Source organism: Limulus polyphemus, unplaced genomic scaffold (genome assembly GCF_000517525.1).
Source record: "Limulus polyphemus unplaced genomic scaffold, Limulus_polyphemus-2.1.2 Scaffold2741, whole genome shotgun sequence".
Taxonomy (NCBI): domain Eukaryota; kingdom Metazoa; phylum Arthropoda; class Merostomata; order Xiphosura; family Limulidae; genus Limulus; species Limulus polyphemus.
Genome location: NW_013668351.1, coordinates 7,398 through 21,271, shown reverse-complemented (window position 1 = coordinate 21,271; position 13,874 = coordinate 7,398). Strand labels below are relative to the sequence as shown.

Sequence of the window (13,874 nt, the reverse complement as noted above, 5' to 3'; positions counted from 1 at the left end):
TGAGACTATAATAAAACCATACTTCCCACATGGTTGAGACTATAATAAAACCCATACTTCCACATGGTTGAGACTATAATAAAAACATACTTCCCACATGGTTGAGACTATAATAAAACCATACTTCCCACATGGTTGAGACTATAATAAAACCATACTTCCCACATGGTTGAGACTATTAATAAAACCCACACTTCCCACATGGTTAAGACTATAATAAAACCATACTTCCCGCATGGTTGAGACTATAATAAAACCCATACTTCCCACATGTTTTCAAACTAGACCTTAAGAACATTGTGTCAACATATTGCTTTCATTAAACCATTTTTTTATGCTTCAAGTCAATTTAATATATTTGTTGCATATTAAGTCCACATGCTCCATCATCATTTGATCATTTCTTCAATAACTCTAATAAGAAATGTAAATGTTTATACTATTTTTATAAGTTCATAATTTTCAGCAGTGGGTAGTGCTAAATCTTGTAGTTTTGGAACTCTTCCAAAACTTGTCAGACGTGTGACATCAGGGTAAAGATCTCATATTCCAAACCTAATTTCCATTTTTATGAGTCAATTTTAAATAAAGAAAACATATGCAGCATTAATTATTTGAGACTACTTATGCAAATAAGCCTTTTAAAAATGTTTACGTTTTGAATACGCGGAAGAATTGTAAAATGTGTTTTATTAAATGTTTTAATACTATATATTCGTGTGTATTAATAACCAAGTGACATGTGGTAAAAATCATTCACTATTTTAACGCTCTGACAACTCTTGAGCCGGAGCGGTCGCATGGTGCCTAACGCTAGCCCCTGATGAAGAGTGACAATGTATGTGTGTGATGGGCGATATAAGAAGCTCTATCAGTGGCCACGGGGAATCACAAACCGCCAGTATTCCGATAGAAAATGAATAACTTATTATATATATATATTTTAGTTCTAATTTCAGGTGCTGAAGCAGCCCAACACCTTTGTTTTTTGTATGTTTATACTCTTTCAAAGAGAGCCATATACGAGTAGCTATTTTCAACAAGTGCCAACAGTGTACACACATGTATGACATTCTCTTTGTGAGGCCTTTATGGTTATATTTTAAATAGTACTTAAAACATAATACCAACAAAACGTATCAATCTCATATAAGTTAAGTGATTCCGATGTTTCGTTATTACAAAAATAAAGTAAAAGCATTATCTTTGTGTGCTATGTTTTGCCCTTACTAACCTATAATAATATCTAACATTATAATTTAATTTTCTTACTGTTAAATAAATGGTTTGATGAGAATGGTATATCCTTATATCCTCTTTCTTAACTTAGTATCTATGAGCTAGTTCAATGCCTAATGAACCGGTACTAACGCTCCATTTCCTTCACTGAATCATTTCATCTCCAATCACTTAGCAACATATACTTTCATTTTGAATAGATCTGATTACGATGAGGTTTACGGTTTAAGTTTATGTTCACAGAATAATGTGTTATTTCCATTTGACTTGGGTCTACACAGAATTGGGAGTACTCCTAAATTACTTTTAATACGAACAATTCAAAGTTTCGCGATGTAATGCTCACGATGAAGAGGTGTAAGATCGATAGCTTAACCATAAGAAACGAATGAAATGTTACACATAAATACGTTATTCTTCAAATTTCAAAATCAGCTTGCAATGGAACTGATTCGATTACAAACAAAAAACCACTAAGCTGAGTTTGTTTGTTGTTGTAATTCCTTAGATTATACATCGTATTGTTTGCAATTATTTACATTAGAATATAGAACTTAATGTCAATAGTTACGTCTAAAGAAAAATGTGCTGTAACAAATTACAGAACAGCTGACTAGAAGAAAGGCAACAGCAACACCTGTTGCATACACAGCTACTCTTTACCAAATACCAGGCTTCATAACGAATAGAACATATATATATACGTATATATTAATACAAAAAAAAAGTCGTGTTTTACTTGCTGCCTTCTACAGACAATATACCTTACATTTATTCACCACGCTATCACCAGGTTCATCGTTGTAGCGAGCGAATAGGCATGCTATTAAAAAAATATTTATTTTACTTTTTCCAGTTTTTACTGGTAAAATTTAATATTTAATTATCTTTATGTGTTATACTTTTAGTTGATATGAAACGAAAGCTTTATTTTATCATACAAAAACAGCATAAGTCATAAGGTATAATTTACCATAGAATAATATCTCAAGATATTTTATTTTATATCATTATGATCTAAATAACCACGCCCCCCCATACAAAATCAACGCGATTACGCAGTCGCAGCATTTTTTTCGCTTAATTTATACTTAACTGTATAATCAAAGATTGAATTTCTACAATTAGTAAAGTCAGGTTTAGATCACTGTCACGAGATCTACAACTTTTGACAAATTTATGGCTTTGTTTCTAGTTGCTTGGCCGTTGGCACTTGCTGGCCAGATAGTCTGATTAATGGCTTGTCAAATGTATTTCTAACGTCTAAATAAATTTGCTGTTGTTATTTCAGTAAAACAAATAAATTAATTTGTTGGTCATGGTGTAATTGCGTTAATTATGTCTTAACATTCTCTTAAATGTTATTGATTTTAAACTGTTTTTCTTCAAGGTAAGGGTTGCATAAATTTACATTTTAACGCAGCGGCATAATCAACGCATATTTTTTTCTACATAATTACATATTTTATTATGGATAATTTTAAACTGTTGGGCGTATAAAAGTCGGGCCCTTGTCTAAACAACAAACCAGTGACACAAGTGAAATAGTAACATTAATCTATAGTAGTAATTAATATTAAATACTTTATGTGAAAAACGAATAAGCGAAAAGTCCCTCAGGGACAGGAGTTGAACCCGGGAACCCTGGTGAACAAGTTCAATACTATAACACCGAGATGTCTTCACTTATAAAGCCTCTCACTATGAATATGATCACCATACTACGTTATGATAGGTACAAAGACTAAATCATAGAAGTTTATCACAGAGTTCCAATTATTTGTTTAAATCCAGTGAAATATTTAAGACCCAAGGCCGCGAAAAACTCTGCCGTAATATGGCCGCCCCATTTTCTTTTTTTTATTACCGATTTGACAACTGACTACTTTTACGTTTTCTATTGTAGTTAATATGCATCGTAGATACAGTGCATAAGGGTAATGGATCACAAAGATGACAAACATGGCAAATATAGCATGTTCCTTTCTTTCGTTTTTTGTGTTCATCACATACTGTACCAGTTATTACTGTTTACATGGTTCCTGGTATCCGATGGAAAATCTGAAAGTTGTGTTGAAATCAACTACTAGTAATTACTACTGCGCTTTTTCGATTATGTGTTTCATAATTTTTTCGGCCATATTACTGGAAAAATATCCCACTTTTTCGCGGCCGCGGGTGTTAAAATATTAAATATATAAGCTTATGCATGCAAAAAATATATAAAATCATTTAAAGTTTAAAGTAAGGAAAACAAAATTTCAAAATACTGAAAAAATTCTCCCGTGATACCTAAATGACACATTACTATTTGTTGTCTCTTTAGTTATGATAAATTCACCTATCTAAATTTCTAAATAGTTTTGTCTTTTCTTGGTCTGTACTATGTAATCTACGTTTACACCTATCGTTACACGGTTAGATTCTTTAAATTCACCCAGGGTTAAACTTATTTTAAAGCCAAAGTTTTGGGGGAAAAACAGCTACAGTCGCATTTGAAAGATTTTTATTGAGCAAAAATTCAATTTGATACTTTAAAAATTTGTACATATTGTTCTAAACATAAAATAACTCAAAACATCAAAATAAGAAAATACCGTAAATCAAAAAAAGGTTTACTGTTATTTAGTTTGGTTCAAACCTACAAAATCTTCATTGCTTTCACTCTTAATTTATTTTTTCAATTATTTAGGGAGCATTATAAATAGTTATGTTTTTTTTTTAAAACTACTATTGTTATAAATAACACATTCAATTGAACTGAATTATGCATGCCTATTTAAATATATTTACACATGGCTTGTGTATATCGTATATATATATACATATATATTATTCATACCTTCGGTGTATAGGACGCAAGCAGATTTTGACATCAAATTTTCGGTTAAAAAAGTGCGTCTTATACACCGAAAAATACGGTAATCTACTGTACCTTCCACCAGAGCTAAGGCTACACGTTTGACACAATAGGAAGATTTGATCGTTATTCTTATAGCGCACCCACAGCCCCAAAGTACAAATAATGGTTTTGCAGCAACGGGAAGCAAACCATAAACCCCCAGGTTAACATTCCAGGTACGATAAGCATTAAGCACAGAAACAACAAAAGTTTTTATTGTTGTTGAATTTCGCACAGAGCTTCTCGAATGCTATTTACGCTAGCCTTCCTTAATTTTGAAGTGAGGCTAGAGAGAAGCCAACCCGTGGGCTACCGTAATCAAATAGTGAGCTTTGACAGACAGTCTTGTAACGCACAGAACCTCGGACCCACAGTGGCACACTAACCACAGGGCCGCGATCGGCCTACAACAAAAGTGATAATGTGCCAGAATATGAAAATAAGCAAAGGACAAACCGATCTTTGACATCAACCAATCCTATTCCAAATGAACGTGAATTGATATGATTCTACATTTTGAAACAAGGAATTGTTTGAAAATGATATGCCTTTAATCTGAGTAATTGAAACATAAGCTTGATCAGGCACTAAAATGGTTAGTCAATCCTGGAAACAATACTACAGGTTGGATGATAACAGAGACAGGAAATACCTATGATAATCAGAGGATAGCACAGACTGCTGAAAGGCCTAAGAAGGGCAATAACAGAATTATCAAGACAAGAAGCATAAACAGGCTGTTTAAAATCCAAATAGACAACCAATTGAAAAAAATGTAATGTGAAAAAGTTTTCAGGAATCAAAAGAACAACGAAATAAACCAGCATACTTTCCCAGATATGTGGTTTGTTCTTGCATGTAAAATCGGGGACTTTCAATATCTTTACACGGTCACACGATATGATTTATAGCACCAAAAACTAACGACATGCTACCATCCACAAGCGTTGGAAACCAACAGGCCTAAAATTTGTTATAAAAATAAATACAGTTACATTCCTCTTAATTTGTCTATAACGGCGTTTAAACCGATACATTGGAAAATAACTATTTTGATATAGCAAGTAAAAAAGTAGGTGTTACAGTGGAAAACGAAGAATTTTAGAAGAAATACATCACCTACAGCTTCTACTGCCTCTTAAAATTCGAACACCAAGCACGTGAGCAGTGATATATGGGACACTGGATATTTCTATAGCCAATAAAATAAAATCGCTAAAAAAGGACAATTGAAATGGAAATAAATTTATTTTTCCAGCGACGTTTCGACCAACAGCTCTTCGTCAAGCTTAATATAAAAACACAATACCTATTAGAATAGTGATTTGATTTTATTGCATTTATCTCCCAACGTTGTGCGGTTACCAATCTATATAAAACCTTTATAATTTCCGTTACGATGACAAACTTAAGTAGTTTTTTTCAATGTCTCTAAAGCTATACATTAAATTCCTGCATTGTTTAACGTATAGAAACAATGAAAATTTTATTCCATTCTCAATAACCTTTTGTAACAATACTGTATACGCTTTTCCAGACATGTTATTCCAATAGGCCACATACTTGTGATAAAATTAATTTCAACCGCAAATATTTTTGTATTATTATTATTCCACAGAATTTAGTACTGTTTTACATGTTCATAAACATGTTTAGAATACTGGAGCCTCAAGCGTTGTACCTGTAATTACTCATATGTTTCCTAATCAATCATGGGAATCATACAACGTGGATTTATTCAGCTTAAAACGATAACTTACAAGCCGAAACACCACGTTAAAATATAAAGGTGCATTAACAAAAATATCTTTTTTAAATGAACCTGGAGAAACGTGCTGTTTTGAAGTGGGAACTTCAACAAGGCTTCTCGCCATGTTAAACAAAGAAAAGTAACAACTTCTGCTGAACAAATTAACTGAATAAAAATACACACAAAAATGTTCGTATTTTTATGTAAAACCTGTGTAAAAATCTGCTCTCCCAGGCCCCAAAAGTGTCTTAAATATGTCAAGAAACCTACAAACTCCTGATACAAGAAAACAACAATTAATGGTTGTTAGATCAGCTGGCTAAAGAGCAGTGAAGATCATGGCCAAGTTCATTCCCAACTATTATCTGATTCACCAACAAGAAAGACTCAACTCACTAATTAAAAACTAATTGTTACTCCTGCAAGAGAAGTAGGCAAAACAGATTTCTTAATCTTTACTTAACTTTCTTAGCCCTTAAGAGTTATGAAAGTTAGTAACCGCTGTGTTCCATCTGGAGAATTATGAAAAGCAACATAACTTTCAAAATTGGACTTTTCTAATTAAAGGGGTATCACACGTATAGTACATCCCCATACTACAATTCCTACACCCTGTATACGCGACTTTACACTTTTGAAGTAGACTTATTCAGATTTTCCAGGGTATAAAATAATCACAATATGAAAACTTTGCACATCTGTTTACTTTTTTTGCTTTAAGCACTGCAGCATTTAACTCTGAACTTTAGCATTATAGATCCTCAGCCTTATCAAATCAGCAAATTTACATAAGATCTTACTAACTAAATTGTTTGCAATGTCATTCATACATATAATAGCCTTTTATTTAAACCCTACAATTTTTCTATTCCAAGTTTCAAACTGCTTGACAAGTAACTGTTAAATATAGTTTGTTTTATTAAAAAAATGTTTATAGACTAAAATATAAAATGTTAAGTTATGACCATAAAGGTAGAAAACATCCTTGTACTCCTGAATTCTACAACTTGTCTTTTAAATTTTCTCAATTATCATCATCCAGGCTTCTCATGTAGTTGCACTAACCCCTTATTATGGCCATACTTATTTTATTGGCCATTTGTTATTAAATTCAACTTAATTACGATATTATTTTAGTTTTATTAATTTGAAAATGTGAATATTTATTTACATTATTAAGTTTTAGTTGTCACCATGACATAGTTTGCCACTTGACATACCTTAATAATCTTCACTCATGCTTCAGAAGAAGAAAACCTATAAGAAATCTGGTAATGTGATAACTTCCTAACAGTAAATAAAGCAAAACTCAGGAGAATAAGCTCTTTCCAGCATCTCAGAATCATTAGCAAATTTAGAAAAAAGCTCTTCATACCTGTGATGTAAATAAAAAATATCAAAATTCCCAAACCACATCTTTCATGTACCTCTTAGCAATATTCTTCAAGAGAAATCCCTATTACCTGTATTTGCTTTATATTGCTAGATCAGTTTATGTTGTACTATTCAATATTTAATTTTTCCACCAATTCTATAAGCATTTATCTTGTTTATTTATACCTCATGTGACACCTTACCAAAGACTTTCATAACAAGTGCAACTTGTGTTTATGAAACTCTTATGCACCCACTAGTGTTATACTGTATGTTTAACACACTCAATTTCATTTGACTCATTAAAAAAGATTAATCTGGTTTAGAACTTTGTATGTAGTGACTGTTGTAAACTTTGGTCAGTATCTATTCATCACATATTGAAATATGTTCACAGGTTAGGGAAGATTTCCTATGCACCATTGACCTTGAACTTTTAGCCATGACCTTCAAAAAAGTAATAAGCTCTAAAATTGTGTATCTTGTACCTGTTGTATAAGTATAAGTATAAGTCAGAATTAATGGACAGGTATAAACCAATATGCTCCTTTCTGCTTTATGAAGCAGTGGGGCATAAAAACTAGATAAAAAGTACAGTTACCAAACTATTCAATAAGTTGGTAAGACAGAAAACTTTAAAACTATACTGCTAATCATTTATTACATGTAAATGTCTATGAAAAATCTTAAAACTCTTCTAAAATAACATCTTTGTAATTTTCATTTAATCAGTAATATCAATAGCATGGATAAAATTCTCAATACTACCAAAAGTCTGATTCTAAAAACTTTATTGAAAAAACTTGTACTATTTGTATATACACAATCTTAGATTGTTTTGAACTTCCCAATCAGTATAACTAACCAAGCTATTTACCTAATGTGTTCCAAAATCCATGATGAATTCCAAAGACTAAATTAGGGAAGACTAGCACATATAGCTCTTGTGTAGCTTTGCATGAAGTTCAAACCAAACCAAAGGCCAAACTATTTCCTTCATTTGTTATCTAAGGTTAGTTTCTAAGATTTCTCATCTGTTAATTTTTCTTAAAGAAATGGATGATTTTTCCTTAAGTTATATTCCTGTTGAAAAAAAAGCTATCTCAATAAAAAGACTCCTGATGCTTACATGACTTACTTCAAAAACCCTTAAAAAAGCTTAGAAAAATTATTAGTGATAACTATCATTTTATTTTTTTCACGTCAAGATTTAAATTAGGTCTCATTTGGAGTTCTGGTGATTAAAAAAATTGGCAGTATGATCTCACTTTTTAGAGCCTAAGAAGAATACAGGAAAATAAGGCCAAGTAAATGTTAACAAGGTGTTAGAGCCTCTCACCAGAAGCCATTGACATATGCAATTGAAAAGTGAGAATTTTAAAAAAATGATTCTTAGCATGGTTTTTGGACAGTTTCCTTGCCTTATTAACTTATCAGTGTTTTGATAGGACATCTTAACTTTTAGAAAAACTTTGATATGGTGTCTCGCAAGAGATTAATTAGTAAACCAGATAAATACGAAATTAATGTAAACAAACTAAAAAAAAAAGTAAGTTGGCTAAAGAAGTAGAAAGCAAAGAGTGGTATGCATACACATGAGTATTTCTGCACCTGGGAGAATACAACTAATGGAGTCCTTCAGGAGATTGCTTTCAGACTTTTGCTGTCCACTATTTATGTTAACCATTTAGACAGCTTTTGAAACTGTAACACTTATATATAATTTTAGAGTCTCTAATAATGCTAAAATGCTAGGAAGAACCCCTTCCCTTTCAAATGTTTCTCTAATTTAAAATCATTTGGACACTCTATATTCAATACACCAAAATACAGAAAATGAGTTTTATACATAATATAGTGAAGTGTACAATTATGAACTTGTAGAGTACTGAAGTTTGAAAAGGAGACAAGAGAATTCTTAGTTTCATTTACAAGGATTTTTCATTAAGAATAATGCAGTTATTGTAACCTAAGACTCAAATTAGGCCTCATTTGAAGTTGTTTCCTCTGGAGCACAAAGGTAACAGAAATAATTTTCTCCAAGTGTTTAAAATTACTTGTGGTTTAAATAGTCCACCTGTGACTAGTCTGTTTCAAGATGGAATGAAACTGTTAGAAATGCAAACTTTACAGCACAGAGTAATGAAGTTCATCCATAAAGTGGAAATCAGCTATCACATTTCCATTCATCTTATCATCACTCTGCATTTAATATAATGAATAACAATATGCCATCAATTTTTCCCTATGTATCAAAGTGTTGAAATAAAGGAAGGTATACATGCCCTCACAAACAGCCACAAAGGAAATATTAGCTTGTAGCTGATTAAAGAAACACGTGTGGGCCACTGAGGATCAATGCATAGTTTGATAACCTTGCTTAAAAGCAATTCTTATAAGAACTAGGCATGCTATGGTGTTTAGGAAGGCTATACTTATATTTTGTTTTTGCATTGTGCTAATTACTTACACATTTTAAAATAAGCTAAGATTTAGGTGAGCACACACAAAGTTGATTCCACTCCTCCATACATAACAGATAATTCAATAATTTCAACAAAACAGCTTTAACAAAAGGCTTAATGAAATAATTTTTTTTCCTATCATTGTGAAAGGTTTTCTGCATTCTGATCTCAACAGAAAACACCATTCTCATCTCTACTAAGTAACAAAAAAAAACTTTTCTTTTAAAATAAAACAACACTGTAGCATTTATCCTCCACTTTATCAAAATTATACCTTGATTGTAAATTAACTTAATACTGTAGCCTTTAAAACATTTGCTTTTCTGCTAGACTTGTGTTTAGCTAAATTGACTGATGTAAAATAATAAATAGTCAAGTAGTAAAATTAATTCAAATTTAAAGGACTTATTACTTCCTAAACCCTACTATTATGATTTCCATAGTTAATATTCTGTTTAGAATCTTATAAAAACGCATTATGAAAATCAAAGTATCCAGAAAACATGTAATATCCTCAAAAACATCAACAGATTAGGAAAGCAAGATTTTCGTTCAATGAACCCATGTTCATCCTCTTTTATGATATCATGTTTCACTAAATGATTTTCCAATGTATCTTTTATAAGGCTATCTACAATTTTTCCTAAAACAGAATTTAGGCCAACTGGCCTGTAATTTCCAAAACAATTCTTATCACCACTCTATATGAATAAGAGTAGCATCATCACCACTTCAATCATTGGACATCTGTCCACAGTCCATTGACCTTTCAAAAATGACAGAGATTTGAATATCTGATTTTTCCTCTTATTTAAAACTCTGGGGAAAACAACTATCTGGTTCCCCACTTTTTATGTTTATAATCTATCAATTTTTTTATTTATTATCAAAGGATTAATATCTGGGTATTCAGATCAATTCCAATATTTCCCATAGAATTCTGATAGTCAAGAATATTGTAAAAATATCTTATTGTACAGACAGAGCATTTAGAAACTGAGTCATCTCATAGTCTTTAACAAAACCTTTGTCATCAGTAGTACACTTTAAGAGTCCATGCCCCATTTTAACATTTTGCTTACCTTTATTATGCTTTAAAAAAATTTTGCTATTAGTTTTATATTATCATCCAGACATTTCTCTTAAGCCATTTTGCATTTCTTAACTCATTTTTTAACCAAATTCCTAGCTCTACTCCAGTTCCAAATCTTTCATCTTATCTATCAACTCAAAGTTTTTTAACTTTACAAAGTTTAAGGGCAATGAGGAACCTGCTTGTCCATCTGGGCCGTTGCCTCCACTAAACTAAAAAAAACCTCAAAGCCAGCGAATCCTTATCATTCAAACATTTATAATGACTTCCCTTAAACTTCCTTAAATTTAATGCAACCATAAATTTCCAAAGACCAACCAATACGTTAGACAAAATAAAACTGGCTTAAGATAACTCCCACCATGCCAAAATTTATAGGAGTCACCTTGTCCTACCATTCTCACCATTAGGTACTCTTAAGTATCTCTAACACCTCGACTAGGTCACCTATAATTCTTTTGTTTAAAGAGAAAACAATTTCAGAGCATACCTTTACTATTAAGAACGGAGCACTGTTTTGATGGCTTGAGTTACTTATTCACATCTAGGCAAATATAATTTTCTTCAATCATGCTACTGAGTGAACTTCCATCTATATTTTATATGTAATCCAAATTATGATAAGCAAAATTCATTCCCCTGCACTTACTGTAATTAAAATCCATTTGACAGATATTTGTCTATATAACAGATGTAGTGTGGTTGATATAAAATAATATATTATTCTCTATTTTCACTTATTCTTAGAATTGCTAATTCAGTCAAGTCATTCTTAAACATTTTAATATCCTCAATACAGCTAGAAATACTCAAGAGTATCATCAACAAACTTTGCTAGTTTACTAATTATGCTGCTATGAACATCATCAAACATAACTACAAAAAAGAAAGTCCAAATACTGAGGCATTTCACAAGTATCAATATTAGTAATAAGGGTCCAGTCCGACTTAACTCCATAATAACAACCTTTAGTCTACTCTCATTCAACCATCCTATAATCCAGATCCAATTAATTATTATTTCATCAACTCTTCCATGGCAGTACTCTGTTTTATGGCACATCAGTTATCCAACTGCATAATTTTTTTCAACTCTATTATACCTGTGTATCGTTGTGTCAAACTTATTAATTTTCTTTAACAACAAAACATCATCTGGGCCTTAAAATTTAGTACCACGTGCATTATTCGAACTTACTAATTTACTTGCAGTTACTACCACTACCAGTTTCTGCTTTACTTGAGTCTAACTCTAACAGTAACACGCAAGTCTTCCTCTTACTCTTAAGACTGCGAGGTATTAATCTTACATTACATAAACAATTTGACTTTTACCTAACTAAGAGCAAGAGACAAAAAGTCAAATTGTTAATCATAATAGAATCTGAGGTCTTACAAAAAAGTTACAATTTGGATTCCAATAGACCTGATCAACTTTTAATGTCAAGATGTAGTCTGTAGCAGTGGTAGTAGTACTACTACTCAATACTGGTAATAATACTAATATTACTATTCATCAACAAACTGTGAATGTTGGAGCTGCGGCATAACATTAACAAAACTTCAGATTTCAATTACAGTCGTATCACGATTTACGAATTCATTGACTTACCTTTCTATGACTCTTTCATTCGTACTTATTTCAACTGTGATCTATTAGTTAGTATTAAACTGTGTGATACCATCTTCACACAATTATAATAGCACAACGTATAAACCAATAAAAAACAAACTAACAAATCTCATGCCTTTTACTTTCTATAATTTGACAACAGAAGAAAGTGACGTCTATCATCTAAAATAGTAAACTGGGGTAAATATATAAAATAAGCTTAATATTTTAAATTAATAAATGAATTATAATTGTTTTTATCTCTTCCATTAATTAGAAAAATAATTTTCCTTTGAATTATTGTACTCTATTGGATTGGGTATTACAATAATTTTAAAAAGAAATACGTTAATTGCCCAAATTTGTTTCTTAATTATCAGTTTAATAAAAATGGATTTTTTTTTTTCAAGTTTGTAGAATTGTATAGCTGGCCTGGCATGGCTTGGTGGTTGAGAAACTCGACTTCCAACATACCAGTTGCTGGAGTCATAATGTCACAATAAATCCCACTTTTAGCTGGTAAAAGAGCTGCCAAAGAGTGAGCGATAGGTGGTGTTAACTAGTCTAGCTAGTCTATCACTTCTAAATTAGGGACAGCAACGCAGATAGTCATCGAGTAGCTTTGCAAGAAATTCAGCAAACGAACAAACGAAGCTGAATCGTTTTGGAAAACCCAATCTGCCGTTAATTGAAATCCTTCCTGTGAAGGAATTTTAATGCACTACAACTCAATGCCAAAATTCGCACAACAAATATGTTCATCGAATCTCAAACAACTAACAGATTTAAGATTCGATGTACAAGTTTATTCTGCGGATTTTAACAATGAGTCCTTGTACACTAATACTCCTTTACAGGAGGTAATTAAATCATTAGTTTATAAAATAATTTAAATGTCGCGTTATTAGACTTATATTAAACATACTTTAGTAATTTAAAATTTAAAATCATGACAATTGTATATAAATTAATATCGAAAGTTTTTCTATGCAATTTAACGTTTAAATTTAGAAACAAAAATAAAAGAAAGTTTCAAGTTTAATTATTATCTTTTATAGAGGTTGGGTATGGAATAGTAGCTAACCTGCTCTGAGTGTAAATCCGAGGGTCTATAGCTATTCGCACTTCGTACTTCCTGTTTTTTAATACGTCTTGTTTAATTTGTACGTTCTGACTAAATTATTTATCTTTTGTGGATTATTTACAAGAATTTGTTCCTTTATAATATTGAAATTTTGATTAAAATGTTTTTGAAATTCAAGAGGGTTTATTTCTTTTCTATCATTAGCATTTTACAGATAAAAGTATAAAGTGAACAATTTTTATTTCACTTCCATTAGTTTCTGCATGATTGGCAGTCAAGTGTTTTCCCAAATTTGTTTTAGTTTTTTTATGCGTTTTTCCGTCTTCTTTTTTGCTCTTCCCATTTTGTTTATGTT

At 31.4% G+C, this 13,874-nt stretch overlaps 1 protein-coding gene across 5 annotated transcripts in view; it reads right to left on the bottom strand.

Moving 5' to 3' along the window:
• LOC106467792 (D-glucuronyl C5-epimerase-like) overlaps positions 1-12,577 on the bottom strand; it is an 85,420-nt gene extending 72,843 nt beyond the window's left edge. For 3 of the 5 annotated variants that reach the window (XM_022395987.1, XM_022395983.1, XM_022395988.1), the window contains exon 1: positions 12,436-12,577. The gene's annotated coding sequence lies outside the window, so the exon portion shown is untranslated. Of the gene's footprint in view, positions 1-8,142; positions 8,246-11,313; positions 11,368-12,435 lie in introns of those variants that run through there. The other 2 variants (XM_022395990.1, XM_022395985.1) reach the window with 2 other exon arrangements.
• Between the last annotated feature and the right edge of the window lie 1,297 nt (positions 12,578-13,874).